The 22862-nt window shown below is 45.6% G+C and overlaps 1 pseudogene; it reads right to left on the bottom strand.

Moving 5' to 3' along the window:
• Positions 1-13031: 13031 nt before the first annotated feature.
• Positions 13032-22862, bottom strand: part of LOC148135486 (platelet endothelial cell adhesion molecule-like) — a 104485-nt pseudogene continuing 94654 nt past the window's right edge.

Genomic DNA, 22862 nt, shown 5'->3' with positions numbered 1-22862 from the left:
ACATCTTTGGACTGTGGGAGGAAACCGGAGCACCCGGAGGAAACCCACGCAGACACGGGGAGAATGTGCAAACTCCACGCAGTCAGTCGCCTGAGTCGGGAATTGAACCCGGGTCTCAGGCGCTGTGAGGCAGCAGTGCTAACCACTGTGCCACCGTGCCACCGTAGACCTCTCTGACACTGTGACTAACTCACTTTGGATTGTGTATTCTATCTAAATACTGTCTAAACGTAAAGTGATTTTCATGTTCAGTGATGGGAGGTTTGTGTTCAGAAGAGAGATTGAGCAGTTACTCGGATACCCTCTGAAGTTCAGAACACTGAGAGGATACCTAAGTGATGAATTTCAGATACGAGAGGGGATGGTATTGACAGAGGAAATGGTATTGACATGAAGATGTTTCCTCATGTAGAATGAGACGGTTATCGTTTCAAGATAAGGTGATGGGAGAGAATGATAACAGAGATGTGGAGGAATGACTTCTTTCTAAGGGAAAGGAGTTGTTATTTTGTGGGAATTCACCACAACCTGTGCCCCGCCCCCCCCACCCACTTGTGGGCCATGACAGGATACTGAATAAATTGAGGGGGGCGAGGGGGAAAACAGATATATTGTTAATCAATGAGTAGTTAAAGGGAGGGGAGTCAGAAAGTGGAATTGAAGCTGGGATGAGCTAAGCCACAGCTGTATAGAATGGGTGGTGGGGTGGGAGTTGTGCGGTTGCAGGCTCCTGAGGTCTCCTAGCCCGTTTGTTGTATTGGTCATCCAGCTGTCAGAACACATTTTACTGTTGAGAGCTCATAGCACATGCTCAGAAAGTCCTGAATCCAACCTCATAGTCCGACAACCCCGCACCGCCCGCTTCTACCTCCTGCCCAAAATCCACAAACCTGACTGCCCCGGCCGACCCATTGTCTCCGCCTGCTCCTGCCCCACCGAACTCATCTCCGCATACCTTGACACCGTCCTGTCCCCCTTAGTCCAAGAACTCCCCACCTCCGTTCGGGACACCACCCATGCCCTCCACCTGCTCCATGATTTTCGCTTCCCCGGTCCCCAACGCCTTATTTTCACCATGGACATCCAGACCCTGTACACCTCCATCCCCCATCACGAAGGACTCAAAGCCCTCCGCTTCTTCCTTTCCCACCGTACCGACCAGTACCCTTCCACTGACACCCTCCTTCGACTGACTGAACTGGTCCTCACCCAGAACAACTTCTCTTTCCAATCCTCCCACTTCCTCCAAACGAACCGAGTAGCCATGGGCACCCGCATGGGCCCCAGCTATGCCTGCCTCTTCGTAGGATATGTGGAACAGTCCATCTTACGCAACTACACTGGCCCCACCCCCCACTTTTTCCTCCGCTTCATCGATGACTGTATCGGCGCTGCCTCGTGCTCCCACGAGGAGGTTGAACAGTTCATCCACTTCACCAACACCTTCCACCCCGACCTCAGATTCACCTGGACAGTCTCAGATTCCTCCCTCCCCTTCCTCGACCTTTCTATTTCTATCTCAGGCGACTGAATCAACACGGATATCTGCTACAAACTGACCGACTCCCACAGCTACCTGGACTACACCTCCTCCCACCCTGCCCCCCTGTAAAAACGCCATCCCATTCTCCCAATTCCTTCGACTCCGCCGCATCTGCTCCCAGGAGGACCAGTTCCAAAAACGCACAACCCAGATGGTCTCCTTCTTCAAGTACCACAATTTCCCCCCAGACGTGATGTACGATGCCCTCCACCGCATCTCTTCCACTTCCAGCTCCTCCGCCCTTGAGCCCCGCCCCTCCATCCGCCACCAGGACAGAACCCCACTGGTCCTCACCTACCACCCCATCAATCTCCATGTACAGAGCATTATCCACCGTCATTTCCGTCACCTCCAAACGGATCCTACCACCAAGGATATATTTCCCTCCCCTCCCCTATCAGCATTCCGTAAAGACCACTCCCTCCGTGACTCCCTCGTCAGATCCACACCCCCCACCAACCCAACCTCCACTCCCGGCACCTTCCCCTCCAACCGCAGGAGGTGCAAGACTTGCGCTCACACCTCCCCCTTCACCTTCTTCCAAGGCCCCAAAGGAAACTTCCATATCCGCCACAGATTCACCTGCACCTCCACACACATCATCTATTGCATCCTCTGCACCCGATGTGGCCTCCTCTATATTGGGGAGACAGGCCGGCTACTTGCGGAGAGTTTCAGAGAACACTTCTGGGACTCCCGGACCAACCAACCCAACCACCCTGTGGCTCAACATTTCAACTCCCCCTCCCACTCCACCAAGGATATGCAAGTTTTTGGACTCCTCCATCGCCAGACCACAACAAAACGACGGTTGGAGGAAGAGCGCCTCATCTTCCGCCTAGGAACCCTCCAACCACAAGGGATGAACTCGGATTTCACCAGTTTCCTCATTTCCCCTCCCCCGACCTTGTCTCAGTCAAATCCATCGAATTCAGCACCGCCTTCCGAACCTGCAATCTTCTTCCTGACCTCTCCGCCCCACCCCAGTCTGACCTATCGCCCTCACCTTGACCTCTTTCCACCTATCACATTTCCGACGCCCCTCCCCCAAGTCCCTCCTCCCTACCTTTTATCTTAGCCTGCTGGACAAACTTTCCTCATTCCTGAAGAAGGGCTTATGCCCGAAACGTCGATTCTCCTGTTCCCTGGCTGCTGCCGGACCTGCTGCGCTTTTCCAGCAACATATTTTCAGCTCTGATCTCTCACTTTCTCCTGAATCTGAGGGGCCAAACTGTACAATGCATTACAGGCTATTAGTCACTTATTAACCAAGGCCATAAGATATACCAGGCACTCAGTCCATCAAGTCCGCGCTGCCATTTCATCATGTTTGATATGATTTAACCACATTCTTTTGCTTTCTACCTGAAATAATTGACCCCTTACTGATCAAGAACCTATCGTCTCTGACTTAATGACACTTAATGACAACCCTCTGTGATAATGAGTCCCACAGATTCCCCACTCTTTAGCTGAAGAAATTCCTCCTCATCTCAGTTCAAAGAATCGTCCTTTCATTCTGAGACTGTGCCCTCGGTTCCTAGTCTCTCATCCTCGAGGAAACATCTTCTCCATGCGCACTATATCTCAGAATTCTCCAAGTTTCAATCAGATTCTCCCTCATTCTTCTGAAATCCATCGACTCCAGATACAGAGTCATCTACCTCTTCTCATTTTTTTTTTGTTTTTTTTTAGATTAGATTACAATGTGGAAACAGGCCCTTCGTACCAACAAGTCCACACCGACCCGCCGAAGCGAAACCCACCCATACCCCTACATTTACCCCTTACCTAACACTACGGGCAATTTAGTATGGCCAATTCACCTGACCCTGCACATCTTTGGATGGTGGGAGGAAACCGGAGCACCCGGAGGAAACCCACGCAGACACGGGAGAACATGCAAACTCCACACAGTCAGTCGCCTGAGGCGGGAATTGAACCCGGGTCTCTGGCGCTGTGAGGCAGCAGTGCTAACCACTGTGCCACCGTGCCGCCCACCGTGCTGCCGTATCATGTGACAAGAGCTTCATTCCTGGGATCTTTCTTGCAAACCCCCTCTGAACTCCCTCCACGTTCAGCTCAGCCTTCCTTAGACATGCTGCCTAAAACTCACAATGTTCGAAATTGTGCTCTGATCAGAGCCTTATGCAGCCTCAGCAGTACATCTCTGCTCTTGTATTGTAACCATCTCGAAATGAATGCGAAAATTACATTTGCCTTCATAACTGGCAACTGAACCTCCCTGTTAACCTGAAGAGACACTTGAACTCGGACACTCAAGTCCCTTTCTGCTTTAGATTTCTGAAACCATTCCCCATTTAGAAAACATGCTCCATCTCTCTTCTCCCCACTGAAATACATTATCTCCCATTTTCCCACATTATATGCTATCTGCCATTTTCTCTCCTAGCCTGCCCAATTCCTTCTGCAGCCTCCCCTCTTCCTCAACACGTTTTGGCCTTCTAACTATTTTTGTGTCATTTACGAAACGCTCAGAACAATGAAATGGCAATGTCCCCCATGTGAATGATGCTCGACCAAGAGCGAATGGCTTTTGTCACGGCGGCAAAGGCTCGAAGGGACCACTCTCAGATATTAAGCTGTTGAATTGGGGTAATAAAAAGGTTGTTATTTCAGTGTCAAATGTTTAAGCGTTCCCTCAAAACAAGATGAACGATATAGCAATTAGCCATCAATGTAAGATTACTTCTTCTAACACATATTTCCATGCTGTCAATTTCGTTGACATAATTGGATTATGACGAAGATTTAGATACATTTAAAACATTATTTGTTATTAATAAATTTGAATGATGTAAAAGGTTTTGAAAAACTTGGGCAGATCTTCGCTCCATGCTATAAGCAAGAGAAACACCGGCGATGTTTAAAACTGGCTGGTGGGTTGAAATAAACCAGAGAAAATCTCCACTTCAACTGTGCCAGAAATGTTTTAAAAATATATATACTGTATCCTTTACCAGCGTTTCTTGGCTTTGAGATTGTCCCACCGAGTACACCAAACTGCCATCCATTTTTGAGTCATCTGTAAATCGAGAAACAATAAGCAAAGGAGAATATTGTGGAAAAGAATGAGCTACAGGATATTAGACTAGAAATTATCGAGGTTAGTAAGGAGGAGGTGTTATCAATTTTAGAAAAACGGAAAGTAGACTTGCCCCCTGTGCCAAATGGAATTTATCTATGATTCTCTGAGAAGCTAAGGAGAGGATATTGGAGACTTTGGCCTTGATCATTGAGTCGTCATTGTCGACAGCTTTTATACAACAAGACTGGAGGATTGCAAATGTTGTGCCAATGTTCAAGAAGGGCAGTCGATATGACCCAAGAAATAATAAACCAGTGAGCCTTACTTCTGTTGAAGGAAACGTTTTCGAAATGTTCATAAGAGGTAGGATTAATAATAATCTAGCAAATAACAATTTGTTTGCAGATAGTGAACATGGTTTCGTCAGAGCTTGTTGAGAAGGTAAACAAGCATGTGGATGAGGATAGAGCAGTTTACATGGTGTACATGGACTTCAGTAAAACCTTTGAGAAGATTCCACGTGGAAGGCTGTTGTAGAAAATGCAGAAACATGGAATTAAAGGTGATTCAGCAGTTTAGTTAGGGACTGGTTTTCTGTAAGAAAGCAGCGAGTGGTGGCTGATAGAAAATATTCAGTCTGGAGTGTAGTTACTATTGGTGTGCCACAAGGATCTGTTTTGGGACCACTGCTGTTGGTCATTTTTATAAATGACTTGAACGCAGGCAAAGGTAGATGGGTTAGTAAGTTTGCCGACAACACTAAAGTCGGTGGAGTAGTGGACAATGAGAAACAATGTTACATGTTGCAGGGGGATTTGGATAAACAGTGGAATTGGGCTGAGAGGTGGTAAATAGAGATCAATGCAGATAAACGTGAGGTGATTGACTTTGGGCAGAATAACAGGAAGGAAGAATACTGGGTCAATGAAAAGATTCTTGGTAGTTTGGATGTGGAGAGGGATCTTGGAGTCCATGTACATAGATCCCTGAAAGTTGCTACACAAATTGATAGTGCCGTTAAGAAGGCACACGGTGTGTTAGGTTTCATTGGTAGAGGGATTGAGTTCTGGAGCCGCAATATCATGCTGCAAGTATACAAAATGCTCGTGTGACCGCACTTGGAATATTGTGTACAGTTCTGGTCGCCCCATTACAGAAAGGATGAGTTACCAGGATGTTCCCTGGTCTGGAGGGAAGTTCTTATGAGGAAAGGCTGAGACACTCGGTTCTGTTCTCATTGCGGAGAGGAAGGCTACCAAGGAATTTGATTGAGACATACAAGATGATCAGATGATTGGATAGGGTAGACAGTGAAAGTCTTTTTCCCGAGATGATGACATCAGTTCGTACGAGGGGGCAAAGGTACAAATTGAGGGGTGATAGATTTAAGACAGATTTAGAGGCAGGTTCTCTATTTAGAGAGTGGTAAGAGTGTGAAATGCCATGCCTGTCAATGTAGTTACCTCAGCCACATTAGGAACAATTAAACAACCCTTGGATAAGCACAAGGATGATGATGGGATCGTATAGAGGGATGGGCTTAGATGAGATCACAGGTCAGTACAACATCGAGGGTGATGGGCCTGTCCTGCACTGTAATGTTCTGTGTTCTATGTTCTTTGTTCAAAGTGAATCAAAGGGTGAGAGAACAGAATATTAAAACAACAGTAAACGACGCCTCAAAATTGCTTACAGGGTGATGATTGAAGTCAAAGAGCCAACCCAGCAGGAAAATAAACCGAAGGTCTTGGCTACATATTGACCATTTTTTATATAGCGGTTCATGGGACAGGTGACTCAATAATATTGAAGGGTATTTTGCACGTATATTTGTCCTAAAGTTTCCGCCTACCCCTACCAGAACAAGCTCACATAGTGAAGGTGGAGGGCCTCGGAAAAGTTACAATTTTTAAAATTATTATTCACTCATGGCATGCAAGTACTACTGGCTGGGCCCAGCAGTTCTCACCAACTCATCCCTAATTGCCCCCTTGAGAAGGTGGTGGTGAACTGCCTTCTTGAACTGCTGCAGTCTTTGTGCTGTAGGTAACCCACAATGTCATTTCGAAGAATTTGATCCAATGACACTGAAGGAGCGGTGTTATATTTCAAAGTCAAGGCACTGAGTGACTCGATGGTGAACTTGCAGAAGGTGGTTGTCCCATATATCTACAACCCTTGTTCTTCGAAATGAATGTGATTGTGAGTTTGGAAGATGTTGTTTAAGGACATTTGGTGATTTTTTGCAGTGCATCTTGTAAGTGGTACACACTGCTGCTACTCAGCATTGGTTGTGGAGGAAGTGGATGCTTGTGGATGTCGTGTCAGTAACCAGGCCTGCTTTGTCCTTGGATGGTATTGAGCTTCTTAAATGTTGTTGGAGCTGTGGACATCCAGGCAAATGGGAGTATTCCCTGGCTTGTAACTGGGAAACTATGAAATCCCGACGTATCAATATTGTTCTGTCGTCCTCATATGGAGCCCAGTGTCTACCCTACAAATCACAATTTGAGCCATATCCATCGCACAGCCTCCCTCAGATATATGGAAAGCCTTTGAATTTCTGCCATTTAATAATAGTTCTCAGTGTGCCCCCAAAGGCAGGTTTATAGAGTTAAGCAACAGATCAGCCATTGAATGCTGGATCAGGCTAAAGGGGCTGGATGGCCTCCTTCTGCTTCTTTGTACGAATATTCCACATTAATAAATCATCGAATCCCCTGTAGTTGCAAAGTGGCATTTGCACACGCCGGAGCAATTCGTGATTTGAAATACAAACTGAAAGTCCAAGTAATTTATTTTCACTCGTTGCAGAACCCGCCATCCTCTGTGTGAAAGAATCATCAAATCCCATTTCGAAACCTCTTATGCTCCACTTTAAAATGATGCCCTCTCCTTGCGACTGTGTCTGCGACTAAGGGAGAACAGCTGTTTCCTGTCCCCCATCCATGTCCCTCCTAATGGAGTCATTGGGTCATACAGAAAGGAAATAAACCCATAATCTCGAACTATAGTTGCCCCACTTGTTTGCACTTGGCCCATATCTCTCTTACCCAAGCGTCTTTTAAATGTTGTAACTCTCTCTGTAACACCACTTCCTCTGGAAGTACATTCCACAAGTTAACCACCCTCTATTTAATTAAAAAATGCCCCTCGTGTCATTTAAAAAAATGAATTCTTCTCTCACCTGAAAAAGATGTCCTCTGGTCTTGAAGTCCCCCCACTTGCCATTCACCCTATTTGTGCACATCGTGATTTTACGAAACTGTATAAGGTCACAACTCAACCTCCTAATCTGCAGTGGAAAATGTCCCAAACTACCCAGCTTCTCCGTATGACTCAAACTTTCCTGTCCTGGCAACATCCTGGTAAATCTTTTCTGTACCCTCCCCAGCTTAATAATATCTTTCCTGGAATAAGGCAAACAGAACTGTACATGGTACTCTGATAGTGTCTCACCGATGTCCTGCCCTATTTCAATATGACGTACCAACTCCGATATTCAGTAGTCTGAACAATGAAGGAAAGTGTGCTAAACGCCATCCCAAACATCCTGTCTACCTGTGACACAACTCCAAAGAATTATGTACCAGAACCCCTGGGTCTGTCTACTGGACAACACTATCCATTTTACACACCTCTATCATGTCCCGCTCCCCCATCAACGTTCGCTTTTGTGAAGGAAACAACCCAAACTTCTCTCCATCGCTTACAGAAAGAGAGTTGTTTTTTGTTGATGTCCCCAATCAGACGAATACCAGCATGAACACTGACCAATATATGACGGTGTTCAATTGTCAGCTTACAGATTCGCACTCGCCATTCAGTCAACTTGACCCAGTCTCTGATTATTGAAATTTCCTGCAGGTCTATTATCACTCACACCCTCAGCTCGAATTCCCATCGCCTCGCTTGGAATGAAATATTTCCGGATTAATACCAAACCAAGTTCCAATCATACTTGCAACAACAATTTGCTGCTGTCGCCAAATGAAAATCCTGGCCATGAGATCACTGAGCGAAGGTCCGAAGGGATTTATCCTGGAATTATCTGGAATGTGGCTCAGAATTTCTATCTTCATAGAATCATAGAATTTTACTGTACAGGAGGAGGCCGTTCGTGTCTGCACCAGCATCTGACAGAGCTAACAGCTAGTCTCACTATCGACCCCTATCTCCACAGCCCTCTAGCATCAGCCCCTTCAAACTTATATCCAGCTTTCTTTTGAAACCGCCTGTGGCACCCGTCTCCACCACTCTCCCAGGCAGCACATTCCAAACCCAGCAATCCAACAGTAAGCAAGTTTCTCCTCATCTCATTATCTCAATTGAAAATATTGAAATTCTGACCCGTTAGTCACCTGTTAGTAAGGCAACAGTGGGAAACAGAAAATCTTTCTTTTCCCTGTCAGACTTGTTCATGACTTTCAACACCTCAACAAGGTCACCACTTCAACTTCTCTGTTCCATGGAGAATACGCTCCATCTCTCTAACCTTTCCCTATATCTCAAACCCCTCAGTTCTGTTGTCATTCTACTACATCACAACGACAGGGACCCGGGTTTAATTTCCGCCTTGGGCAATTGTGTATGTGCAGTTTGCACATTCTCCTTGTGTCAGCGTGGGTTTCTCCCCACAAGCCAAAGATGTGCAGGCCATGTGAATTGTCCAAACTGAATTGCCCATAGTATTAGTTGCATTACTCAGGGTTATATATAGGGTAGGGGAAAGTGTCTGGGTGGATTGCTCTTCGGAGGGGTGTTGTGGACTTGTTCGGCCGAAGGGCCTGTTTCTGCACTGGTGGGAATCTAATATAAATCTCTTTCATACTCTCTCCAGGATTTGAACATCTTTTCATAAGGAAGGTGTCCAGAACTGAACAAAACCAGGCTTGGTAACAAAAAGCCAACTCCCTTCTTCAAACGTGCTTCTAAATTCAGCTTCTGTTGCCTACAAAGAAAGGTGTCAAATAAACGACAGATTAAAATACGTACTCCCCACGTTTCTACTGATCATCACAGTATAATATTCTCCATTCAATACATGTTCACTTACTAGAATTCATTTCTTTTCTGCTCTCTGCTTGGTGTTGGGTGTTGGGCTAGCTCAGTTAGCTGGATGGCTAGTTTGGAAAGTAGAGTAACATCGACAGCGTGGCTTTGAATTTCTCACTGGCTGAGGTTACCATGAAGGACTGTCCTTCTCCATCTCTCCCCTTGTCTGAGGCATGATAACTCTTAGGTTAAAGCTCCATCTATCAGTTCTCTCTCTCTCTCTCTCTCTCTCTCTCTCTCTCTCTGTCTCTCTCTCTCTCTCTCTTAACAGATGCTGCCAGACCTCCTGATGTTCTCCACAACTTTGTTTTATAATCTGTAATCTTAACTCTGTTCCTCTCTCTCCACTGTTGCTGCCAGACCTGCCTTCTTTCTCCAGCACTTTGTGTTGATAATCTCTGTTTATGTTGATATTATCTTTGTGTTGATAATATTAACTCTGTTTCTCTCCGTTTCTCTCTCTCTCTTCCCAGATGCTGTCAGACGTGCTGAGTCTATCCAGCAATTTTTCAGAGTGTTCATGTCAAGTCTTCAGCCGGACATGTGGACCACAGTGAAGAACGAGCATGGATCACAAATGAAGAATGAATTACCTGGTTCTGTGATGTCTTTGGAATGACTGGTCACATTAAATATCGTTAGACTAGGACACCTGTCGATTGCGACACGTTGGTATCGGTGTTGGTGCTGGAAATGGAAGGATTGAACGCCAAGCACTCTCATGTCTGAGCTAGACTTGTAATTCCCGCTGGCGTTCTGTCGAAAGTATCATTGAAAGTAGGGCCCAGTACTTCGGCTCAATACACACTCGAGAACGAGACAACTCCCAATCAGAACCTTCATTTTATTGGCTCTGGGAGTGATGAAAACCCCAGCAAAAGGAACTGCAAGAAAATATTGGATGTTGCGTTTGTCATTTTTTTCCGATAGTTACCTCCATCTCTTGTAAAATCTAGGCTTCGAAAGGTTTGTCTTAACTGTGGCTGGCCAAATGTTACATCATTCAACTATTGCCCTCTTGACGTTCTGAAGTGGAACTGTTTCTGTCCACATCTCCACTCCAATATCAACATCCTGGGGGCTCCCATCACGGACCCCATCCCCACCGCACTATCAACATCCTGGGGGTTACCATCACTCTACCACCCCCACTCTACCATCAACATCTTAGGGGTTACCATCACTATCCCCAACCCCTTCTAATTATCAACATCCTAGGGTTTAACGTCACTGTCCCCACCCCCACTCCACTATCAACATCATGGGGGTTACTGTCACTGACCCCACCCCCGCACAATCAACATCCTGGGGGTTACCATCAATGTCCTCACTCCCACCCCACTATCGACATCTTGGGGGTTACAATGACTGTGCAACGCCCATCCCACTATCAACATCTTTGGGGTTACCATCAGCCTCCAATGGGTCATGCAGCACAGAAACGGACACTTCCGCCCATTGAGTCAATGCAGTCATTAACAACCATTTCTCTATTCTCTCGTCTGATTTTCCCAGTACTTAGAGTCAAATAGTCATGCAGCATGTAAACAGGCCCTTGAACCCAATGTGACAATTCTGACCAGTCCTCACAAACTGAACCAATCCTAGTCCTAAATGCCTGCGTTGGCCCTTATCCCTCTAAACCTTTCCTGTCCATGTATCTTTCCAAATGTCTTTTAACAGTTGTAATTGTATCCGCCTACAGCACTTCCGCTGGAAGCTCATTCCATATACAGACCACTTTCTGTATAAAAAAGTTATCCATCAGGTCTCTTTTAAATCATTCCCCTCTTACCTTAGGAGTTTGCACGTTCTCCCCGTGTCTGCGTGGGTTTCCTCCGGGTGCTCCGGTTTCCTCCCACAGTCCAAAGATGTGCAGATCAGGTGAATTGGCCATGCTAAATTGCCCGTAGTGTTAGGTAAGGGGTAAATGTAGGGGTATGGGTGGGTTACGCTTCGGCGGGTCGGTGTGGACTTGTTGGGCCGAAGGACCTGTTTCCACGCTGTAATGTAATGTAATGTAATCTAATCTAATCTAATCTAATGCTCTGTGGGTTTGGACTCTCATGCCCTTGGACTCTCCTGCCCTTGGCTATTCATCTGATTCCAGGAAAAGGCAAAGTGAGATGTCGAGTAGCCTTTGATTGGATCACAAGTACACATCCAAATCCTTCTTCAACATAATGAGGTTTGTGGTTCACCCAACCAAGCAGTGAGTTCCAGATTGCGCACCACCCTCTGGGTGAAAATCTTATCCTTCGCATCCCCCTCTAAACCTCCTTCCCCTGACCTTCAATCTATCCCCCTCCCCGGTCATTAATCCCTCCATCAAAGGGGAAGAAGTATCTTGTCTACCATTCATTATTTCACACATTTCAATCATGCCCCCACACTCTCAATTTCCTCTGCTCTCAGGAAAACCGCAGTCTGTACAATCTGTCTCCATCAATGAAACTCTTCAGCCCCCAAGGCAACATGCCTCTGCACGCTCCTCCACTGTTATCACATTGCTCTGATAATGTGGATTTGTACAGAGTTGCTTAGAAACTCAACGATCACCGAAACGGCGAGGAATTTGCTGTTCAGGAGAAGTTGTTCCTCCTGATTAGAAACAGTGCAGTGATAATTACCCTCTTGGCTTTTGCTAATGCGTGTACGGTTCTGCTGTGTTTGGAGAATTCCCAGTATATCTCCTCGCCATCCTTGTAGAAAATATGTTGAATTGGGGTCGAACCGCTAGTCACGGATCAGTTGAATGCAGTGCTATCTCACTCCACTACCTCGTTTCCAGGCTGGGCACTCAGCTCTGGGACTGACACAGGGATGCCTGCAATTGAACCAAACTGTTAGGCTCTTTTCTAAGGCAGGAATTGCTGTTGTGTTCAGCCACAAACAGTATTCCCATCATACAGTCAGAGAGAGACAGAGTTAGAGAGACACTGAAAGAATTAGATCCAGAAGAGTGAGTCATACAGAGACAGGGGGAAACAGAGAGAGACATAGACATAGAGAGGTATAGAAAGACATAGAGAACCATAGAGAGTAATAAAGGAACATAGAGTCATAGAGAACATAGAGAGTCAGATAGAGAGATAGACAAAAATCACAAACTCATCAAGATTAATCGACATAGTCATAGAGAGTTAAAGCGATTCATACACAGTCAAACAGATATATATGCACATAGAGAGAGAGAGAGAGAGAGAGAGAGAGAGAGAGAGAGAGAGAGAGAGAGAGAGAGAGAGAGAAATAGACAGAGGGAGATGAAGAGACATAGAGAGAGCCCTCAAGGTTTGTACAGTTCTGTCATCATGACCCAATGCTTCATAATCTGTGCTGTGACTGTTAAAAACAAGTGTCTTATCTGCCTTCTTAACATACTTATTAAGCTGTCCTGTCTCCCTCAGGGATCTGTAGACGAGTTCCCCCAGATTCTTGTATTCCTCTGAACCAGCCAAAGGCTGTAGATAATTCATAACAAAAACCGTTTAATATTCACATGAAATTCAGACCCCTGAAGCAGAAGCACTGGTAATTGCAAAAGAAAGAAGCAAAAATTCATGGTTGGGTGGATAACCATGGATCGGGACTGAAGACCGGAATAAATATGTGTTTCACAAATTCAATAACAAGTAAAAGAGTGTAAACTTTAAAGCACAAAAACAGTTTTCCTATGCTGAAATTGACAAGATGAGCTGACTAACTCTTACATTTGCAACGGACTGAATGGCAGGAGAATGAATGAATTAAATGGAGATGCAGTTTACGTTTGATTAAAATGGGCATAATGTTGCTCTTTTTCCTCAGATTATTGTCGTGAGTCGTGACTTCACATTTGTAAGTCCCTGAATGGTGCAGTGTTGCTTCCTCTATTGTAAAACTGCTCTTTTCTGAAGGAAAATTGAGAGATTCCCGGATTTTGTAAAATGTGTAAAACAGAGGGTGATCATCCTGAAAGGTTTCAAACAAGCAGATGAGCTTAAAGCCTTCAGCAATGAATACTTCCATGATGGGGTCAGCTTGCAAATTTGCTCAGAGCAGAGATCTACATCAGAACAAAAACACACAGAGGTATAAACACAATGAACGCTGGAGATAGGAGACAAAACACAAGAAGTGCTAGAGAAACTCAGCAGGTCTGGAAGCATCTGTGGAGTGAGAGGGAGAAGCAGAGTTAACGTTACAGGTTATAAACACAGAAAATGTCAGAGATACTCAGCAGTTCTGGCAGCATCTGTAGAGGGAGGAACAGAATTAGCGTTTTGAATCCTTTGTCCCAACTTCGGATTTGCCATCCTGCCAAAATAATGGGACAGTATCTGTTTTTACACATTACACTCTGATGTCTTTATGAAATTTCTATTGCACGTTTGCAAATCTTTTCGGACAACTGCTGACGATGGTTTTTAAAGCAACATTGACATCTTTGCCTGTGAGCCATTTGGTACAAGTCAGAGTAAGTCAAAAGGGATAACCTACCTTTTACAACAACGCTCACATCGTCTGAGATCCATTTCCTGAAACCCAGTTTCTGCTCACATCGATAAGTTGCTCCATCTGAAAATCTCATCCTTGCTATCATGTATTCGAGTTCATGTTCTCCTTCAATTAAGGAATTGTTTCGATACCAAACGTAAGCGTAATCTCTTTCAGATGCCCAGAAACGCTTGAAGTACTTCAGAGCAGATGTTTCACCAAGCAGCAGGGTCCTTGAATGGACTTGCGCAGTCCATGCCACACTCGAAGCTTAAAGAAGAAAACATAACTTATAAGATCTGACAAGCCTTGTTAGCACTTAGGGAAGTCTTATTGCAACTTCACAAGGTGATGGGGAGACGACACTTGAAGCACTGGGAGCAGTTTGAATCCCTTTGTTTGAGGAATGATATTATTGCATTGGAGACAGTTCAGATAAAGTTTACTGGCATGATCTCTGGTAAGGAGAGATTGCCTTATGGAGCAAAGGCTAAACAGGTTGGGATTCGACTCGCCGGAGTATAGAAGAATGAGAGGTGATCTCAGTGAAATATATAGGGACTTAACAGGTTCAATGATGAGCGGATGTTTCCCCCTCATGGGAGAGTCCAGGGCCAAAGGGCACAGTCTCAGAATAAAGGGGCACTGATTGAAGAGAGAGATGAGGGCGAATTTCTTCTCTCAGAGAGTTAAGAGTCTTTGAAACTCCTTGCCATCGAGAGCTGTGAGGCGACAGAGCCCTTGTGCAAATTGAAGGCTGAGACAGATAGATTCTTGATCAGTCGGGGAATCACGAGAACGAGCAGGAAAGGGGACATAAGGAATGTTTGATCAACCACGATCCCATTGGATGGCACACCAGGATATCAACACGATTGGACAATCTCAGGATGATCATCACAACAAGAATTTATCATCTAAATTCGGATCCGAGAATGCTTTCCATAGGGGGAGGTGATGGCCTAGTAGTATTATTAATTGTTAATCCAGTGAATCGGGTGCAAATCCCGCCATAGCAGATCGTGGAATTTGGAACCAATTGATAAAAATCTTGAATTCAGAGTCTAATGATGCCCCTAAATTAACTGCTGATTATCAGGGGGAAAATACCTGGTTCACTAATATCCTTTAGGGAAGGATATCTGCCAACAGTTCTCAATCTGACCTACAAGTGACTCCAGACACACAACAACATTGTTTTCCACTGGACAATTAGGGATGGGCAGTAGGTGTCGGCCTAGCTAGCATCATCTATAACCCCAAAACAACTAAAAAATTGTAATGCAATGGAATATCAAGGCAAAACGTATTAATCAGATACTACAATGCAAGCGATGATGCAGATGGTATGAAGACTGGCTGGATGATTCACAGTGAGGGAGAAGGTCAGATGGGCAGGTCAATGACAGATGGAGTTGAACTCTGTTAATGGGAGGTAAATCACTTTGGAAGAAGGGATGAGACAAGGGCATACTCAGTGAGTAGTAGGACACTTGGAAGCACAGGGATCTTGGGATGTTTGTCCACAGATCTCTGGAGGTGGCAGAATAGTTTAATAGGACGGTTAAGAAGGCATAGGGGACACTTGCCATTGTCAGTGAATGAGTAGATTATAAGAACTAGGTAGAGTGGGATGGGACTTTAGTGAGTCCACAGCTGAAGCACTGTGTGCAGTTCCAGTCTCCACATAATAGGAAGGATGTGATTGCACAGGAGAGGGTGCAGACGAGATTCCCTAGGATGCTGTCTGATTTAGAGCATTTCAGCGATGAAGAGTGGCTGAGTAAGCTCAGGTTGTTTACTATGGAGCAGAGTAGCCTAAGGGGCGATCTGATAGAGGTGTATAAGATTAAGAGTAACATGCATGGGGTGGGGGGGGGGGGGGGGGATGCGGGGTAGATCAAGTAGCTGTTCCGCTAAGTCGAAGGGTCAATAACAAGGAGGGGAGGCATCATTATAAATCGAAAGACAGGAGGTTTAGAGAGGGATTTGAGGATGGTTTCACACAGAGAGTAGGAGAATTTGGAAGGCACTACGCGGGAGGGTGGATGAGGTGGGAAACCTCTCAAACTTTAAATGCTCTTCGTCATCCACTTGCAATGTTATAAAATTCAAGGTTATTGGCCGAGTACAGGATAGTGGGAATAGCGTAGAAAGATCAGTGCAGAGCCGATGGGTTGAAGGATCCCTTCTGTACTGTAGCTGACCAGGACTCTGTGACTCACTCACTAAAGTAAATGAAAAGCTGAATTAATTTGGAAGTGAATGTGGCCCAATTTATGATGATGCCCAGCCTAGTCAGCAAAGTAGGTAAAGCTCTTGGAGCAAGGGGTCGTGAAAGCAGGTCAAAGATCAGTCGTTGCAACTGACTGGAAAGTGAGCAGAATCGAGAGGCCGAACAGTCTACTCCTGTTCCGATTTTTTCTGATCCTGATGGTCAACATTAAAATCCGGAGAGCCTGAGAATTCCTTTCCTTGGGAAGTGGGATGGAAAGCCACAATACCTCACCGCACCCCTTGGGACATAATGAATGGAACAGCGTGCAGTACGATATATCGTGCGCTCTCTCTGCAAAAAAGAATGTGGTTCGACACAGATACGTATATGATCACTCAATATTTACGTACCAATGGTCACCACTTCCAAAGGTTCACTTGGTGAAAAAAGGTTCCCAATTTGACACAGGTACAAGCCTTCAATTTTACTGTCAACCCTTCCACTGAAGTCATAAAATTTAACCTTGTAAAAGTTGTTCTTATATCAGGTAGCCTTTATAAATCTGTTGTTGCATTGACAGTTCAGAGTAAACCACTTCTCTTCTTAGATGACACTATCCCTAGGATTAGTTATGACAGCCTCTGCGAATTGGCCTGCAGAACAATGATAACATGCATTTCTAATGAGTAAAACTTTAATTTAAGGCTTTCACTCTTCATTACAGTTCATGCCTTTGGTTTTTCTGCCCAACGCAAAATCTGCATTTCGTCGATTAATCAATGTTTCTCCTCATCAAATCCTGATCACCATTCACAAGGCACAATTCAGGAGCCAGGAGAGGGCATACTCCTTACTTGCCTGGATGGATGCAGCTCGAACAACACTCGAGAAGCTCGACACCATACAGGGAAAAAGCAGTTTCTGCACCACATCCATGAACATCCATTGCCTCTTCCACTGACACTCAGTGGCAACAGTGTGCACCATTGACAAGGTGTACTGCAGAAATTCACCAAAGATTTTGAGACAGCACCTTCCAAACCCATAGTCACTTCCATCCAGAAGGACACAGTATACAGATACATGGGAACAACATCCCCTGCAAATTCCACTCTGAGCCACTCACCATCCTGACTTGGAAATACAGCAGTTGCTCCTTCAGTGTTACTGGGTCAAAATCATCGAATTCGTTCCCTCAGGGAATTGTGGGTCTACCTGCAGCATGTGGACTTCAGTGGTTAAAGAAGGCTGCTCAGCATCACCTTCTCAAGTGGGCAACTGGGGGTAGTGACTATACATGATGGGCCCAGCCAGCGACGCCCATGTCCTATCAGCGGAAATGATCTTCAGTGGGACTCCATCTCCGCAAAGATTGTGTAGGGGTCACTGTTAGAGATACGGTCAGGGGCAGATGTATCTGCAGCTGGCAAGTTGTTAAGGAATGTCAGGTTGTTTTTCCCTCATGTTGATTCCCACACCACCTGCTGCAGACCTAGTCTAGCAGCTATGTACTTTAGGACCCGACCAGCTCGAATAGTAGTGCTGCTGCCGAGCCACTGTTCGTGGTGGACACTGAAATCCCCCACCCAGGTGAGATATTGTGCCCTTGTCGTCCTCAGTGTTTCGTCTAGTTTTCGTTCAAAATGAAGGAATGCCGATTCATCAGTTGAGGAAGGACAGTAAGTGATTTCCTTGACCATGTTTGACCTGAAGCCATGAGAACTCATGTTGTCCGGAGTCAATGTTGAGGACTCGCAGGGTAACACCCTCCGGATTGTATCTCACTGTGCAGGATGTGTCTTGCTATGGGAGAGGACATATCCAGGTATGGCGATGGTTGTGTCGGGGACATTGTCTGCAAGTTATGATTCAGTGAGTACGACGATGACTCTCCCAATTTTGGCACTCGCCCCCAGATGGTAATGAGGAGGTCTCTGCAGAGTCGACAGGGCTGTTTCTGCAATTGTCTTTTCTGGTTTCTAGTTTGATACCAGGTGATCCGTCTGGTTTAGGTACTTTGTTGATACTTCAAAGCGATGGATACAACTGAATAGCTTTCTCGGCCATTTGAAAGGGCAGTTAAAGGTCAACCCTGATAAATAGTTGAAGGATTCGACATGTTAACGCTGTTTCTCTCTGTCTCCACAGATATTATCAGACCTACTGAGTTCATGCAGTACTTTCTGTGTTTACAACCTGTAGCGTTAACTCTGTTTCTCTCTCCAGAGATGATGGTGGACCTGCTGAGTTTCTCCAGTACTTTCTGTGTTTATAAGCGGTAATGTTAATTCTGTTCCTCCCACTCTCTCTCTCTGTCTCTCTCTCTCTCTGTCTCCCCATTGACCTGCTAAAACGTTGAAATTTGGCATTTTTGCTTTCTTGTCCTGATTAATATGAGACAAGAAATCTCAAACAATTGATTCATTCTCTACGAGCAATACTGCCAAGTGAGTATTGGCAAAGATTCCCAACTTTCGAAAGTCGCTGGAATCGACTTAAGGAAAGGGTGGGGTGGGGGGGGGGGGGGGGGGCGGGGGGGGGGGGGGGGGGGGGGGTTGAGGGCGTGTTGGTGTCAAGGCAAATGAAATTCATGTTCGCAGTAACAGTTGGTACAAAATGCAGCTTTCAGTTGATTTTGAATGTTTGAAAAGGAACATGTCATTAGAACATTGCTCAGTTCCAGATCATGGCAAATTCACTACAGTCTTATCAGACCATTGGGCTGTTTTCCCATTACAGAGAGATGACTGAGTGGTGGTTTAACCAGATGGTCACCACTCCTCAGGCAACGGGAGAGGTTGAGAAGGAGAGTCTTTCATGGTGACATCAGCTGGTGTGGGAACTGAATGCTCGCTGTTGGCGTTCCAGCATATTGCAAAACAGCTTTTCAAGCTCCAATAAACTCCATCCTCTGTCTGAGGCAGGAATAGGAGATGATCTGGAAAAGGGGGTAATTACAATTCAAATAGTCTTAACTCACACCCAAACCCAACATCACTGAAGCCAAAGATACTGATTTATTCCAAAGATTTATCGTAAGAAAAATGATTGAGCAGTTTAGGCCGATATTCTCTCAAGTTTAGAGAAAGGATAGGAGATCTAACTTAGAGATATAGACTGCTAAACGGGGGTTGACAAAGGAGATGGAGAGAGGATGTTTCCTCATGTGTGACAATCTAGAACGAGAGGTTATCGTTTCAGGAGCAGGGGTTAGGACAGAGTGAGGATAGAGATTGGCTTCTGTCAAAGGGAGTCGTGGTTCTATGGGAATATACCCCAACCCAGAGTGTGTGGGTGTACTGGGACACTGAATAAACTGAAGGAGGATATAGATTTTTAATCAGTGATGGGTTAAAGGAAGCGAGGGCAAGAAAATGGAGTTGAGACAGAGATGGCATTAGCTGCGATTGTGTGTATTGGGAGAGCAGGCTCCCCTGGGGCTTAAATGGCCTGCTGTTTCTAGCCCTTATGTATGTATGATGTGCCATGAATAACAATGGAGAACTTCCACACGGTGTGAGTACCGAGGGATAATGCCAATAGCAAATACAATCAATCCTCAACACTGAGGATTCGTAGGGATACACAATCCCTAAAATGAAGAAGCAAGCCATTCGACCCACCAACTTCACACCAACCTTCGAAAGGGCATCATGCCCACACCAATCTCCCTACCCTACCCCTATAACCCTGCACTTACCAGGGCTTATCCAGCTAACCTACACATCTCTGAACACAATGGACAATTTCCCATGGATAATCCACCTAACCTGCACATCTTTGGTTTGTGGATGGAAACAGGAGCACACAGAACAAACCCATTCAGACGCGGAGAGAATGTACAAATTCCACACAGACCATCACCCGATCAAGTTCAAGTCTGCTGCTCTGGAGGTGTGTGATAACCCCACCTCCGTCATCATGGCGTTCCCAGAACATCTGCAGCGAGAGAAATCCCATGAATTCGCGCAATAGTGTTTGGAATCTCAGAAAGCCAGGTCAAAGCATTTGGCAGGAGTTTTGGATTATTGAGAGATCGCTCCTCCATGGAGATTCCCAATCAGCCATGCTTCCTCCATCCCGATCTTCAATCGCTTACAGCTCAGTGTTCGTTCTGTCCGTGGGGCACAAATGTGCGAGCTCGAGCCCCACGCCACAGGACACACTCACCCTGAAAAGTAACCAATAAAACTGCCTGGTTTCTGTTTTAGTATCTCCCTCCTGTCAGAACTGTCTGACAATTTCTGTTCTAAGATCTGTTCTAGTCAGTATGGGACAGATTCCTGATCGTCCATTCATTGAAGGGGCCAGATATATTCTTGCCCTTAAACGTCGACCAAATGAAAAGCTTAATCTTCAGATATGTACATGAGAGCGAAGGAGATGCAGGTATTAAATATCCAAAGACAACCAGTAGCCAAAAGAGTTTGATAAATTCAAAACCCAGTGGTGACCAGAACAGACTGATGGTCACACTGACGTGAAAGTAGCTTCCCTGGGAGAAAATGAGTGGAGTTAAAATGCATTGCGAAACATGGTTTCTATCATAAAGTTAAGAAGTTTGTTATCTGTACGCAGGAATTACATTGTACCGCTTTATCAACCAGTGTATAGAATCGAATGAACACCCCTCACCCCATCTAACATCTTGCTTCTTACTTGCGCGGAATATTCATGTAAACATTTCCATCCCCTCCGTCTTCTTCCTGCGAGGGCTCGCTGAGGTTCAGTGTGGCGTATTTGATACAAGAATCGTCAGAGTCAGTCTTTGAATCCTTTAATGGAATGACATTGGAAGGAAATTGGAATTGAGTGGGAGCAAGAAGCAGAAGGGGAAAGAGAGGTCAGTTGGGTTACAGGTAGCAGTGAATCTCAGAAAAAGATGGGAATCACCAGCAGGCGGTTCAGGGCCTGGAACGTAGAAATCTGGCGGCAATGTGATACTGTCCCTATCTCTGAGCCAGGAGGGCAGAGTTCAAGTCCCACATGCTGCTGTGGTGTGCCATATAGATATAGAAGCTGGAAGATGATGTGGGAGCGGGACAGGACTTTGGTGAGGCCATTGTGTACTGTTTCAATGTCTGCACTATCATAAAGATGTGATACACTGGAGGGAATGCAGAGGAGATTCACCAGGATGTTGTCTGGGATGGAGCATTTCAGTGATGAAAAGAGGCTAGATAAGCGGCACAGTGGTTAGTACTGCTGCCTCACAGCGCCGGAGACCCGGGTTCAATTCCCGCCTCAGGCGACTGACTGTGTGGAGTTTGCACGTTCTCCCCGTGTCTGCGTGGGTTTCCTCCGGGTGCTCCGGTTTCCTCCCACAGTCCAAAGATGTGCAGGTCAGGTGAATTGGCCATGCTAAATTGTCCGTAGTGTTAGGTAAGGGGTAAATGTAGAGGAATGGGTGGGTTGCGCTTCGGCGGGTCGGTGTGTACTTGTTGGGCTGAAGGGCCTGTTTCCACACTGTAATATAATCTAATCTAAATCTAAAGCGCCGCTTGCTTTCTTTGGAATAGAGTAGACGGAGGTGGTTTGATTTTGTTTCCATTTACTTCTGGGATGGCAGCATCGTGGCTGGGCCCAGAATTTGTTGCCCAGTCTCCAGTTGGTCTCCTGAGCAACTGTACTCCCACCTGCTGAAGGTTAACTCGCAATTCACGTAGGGAGGGAATTTCTGCATTTAGACCCAGCGACACAGAAGGAACGGCTGATGTATTTCCAAAGGATGTTGAGTGGCTCGCTAGGGTTGGTGTTCCCGTCTGCTACCCTGGCCCTTCCAAGTGGAATTGGCTGTGGGTTATAACGCTGCTATCCTAGGATCTTGCTGACTTCCTACAGTGAATCTTGTAGACGATACACACTGCTGCTACCAATTGGGTCCAAATGACAACGGACTGACAAGCATTCAACGTCAATATCAGTGATGTTATAATAATGTATGAAAGGGAACTGGAACATCAACACTAATATTGCCCCAATTTTGAAACTCACTTGTCTCTGGGCATTGGAAGTGGAATGCGAAACAGTGAGTAATCTACTCCATTAAGAAAGCATTGCCGGTTATTTTCCATGTGTTTATAGGCACACACAAACTTGGGAGGGAGGGGGAGCAGAGAAAGAGGATGCAGAGATGCGCCAGTGTGATTTGGACAAGTTGAATGAGTGGACCAATGCACGACAGATGCAGGATATTGTGAGATGATCCAATTGAGAGCAAAAACAGGATGGTGAATTATTATCTGAATAGTGATTGATTGAGAAAGGGTGAGGTGTAATAAGGCTGGGCGCCCCTCATACACCAGTCACTGCAAGTGAACATTGCAGAAGCAGCAGGCTGTGAAGCAGGTAAATGGAATGTTGGCCTTCATAGTGAGAGGATTCGAGACCAGGAACAGTGATGTCTTGCTGCACTTGCACCGGGTGAGACCACATCCTGGAGTAATGTGTGTGCAGTTTGGGGTCTTCTTATCTGAGGAAGGACGTTCTGGCGATGGGGGCAGGGGGTTCTGCCGGGAAGA

Source organism: Chiloscyllium plagiosum, unplaced genomic scaffold (genome assembly GCF_037043375.1).
Source record: "Chiloscyllium plagiosum isolate Xiang-an unplaced genomic scaffold, Cpla_swu_hap1 HiC_scaffold_49, whole genome shotgun sequence".
Classification (NCBI taxonomy): domain Eukaryota; kingdom Metazoa; phylum Chordata; class Chondrichthyes; order Orectolobiformes; family Hemiscylliidae; genus Chiloscyllium; species Chiloscyllium plagiosum.
Note: the sequence above shows the minus strand (reverse complement) of the source record. Positions and strands in the feature narration are given on the sequence as shown.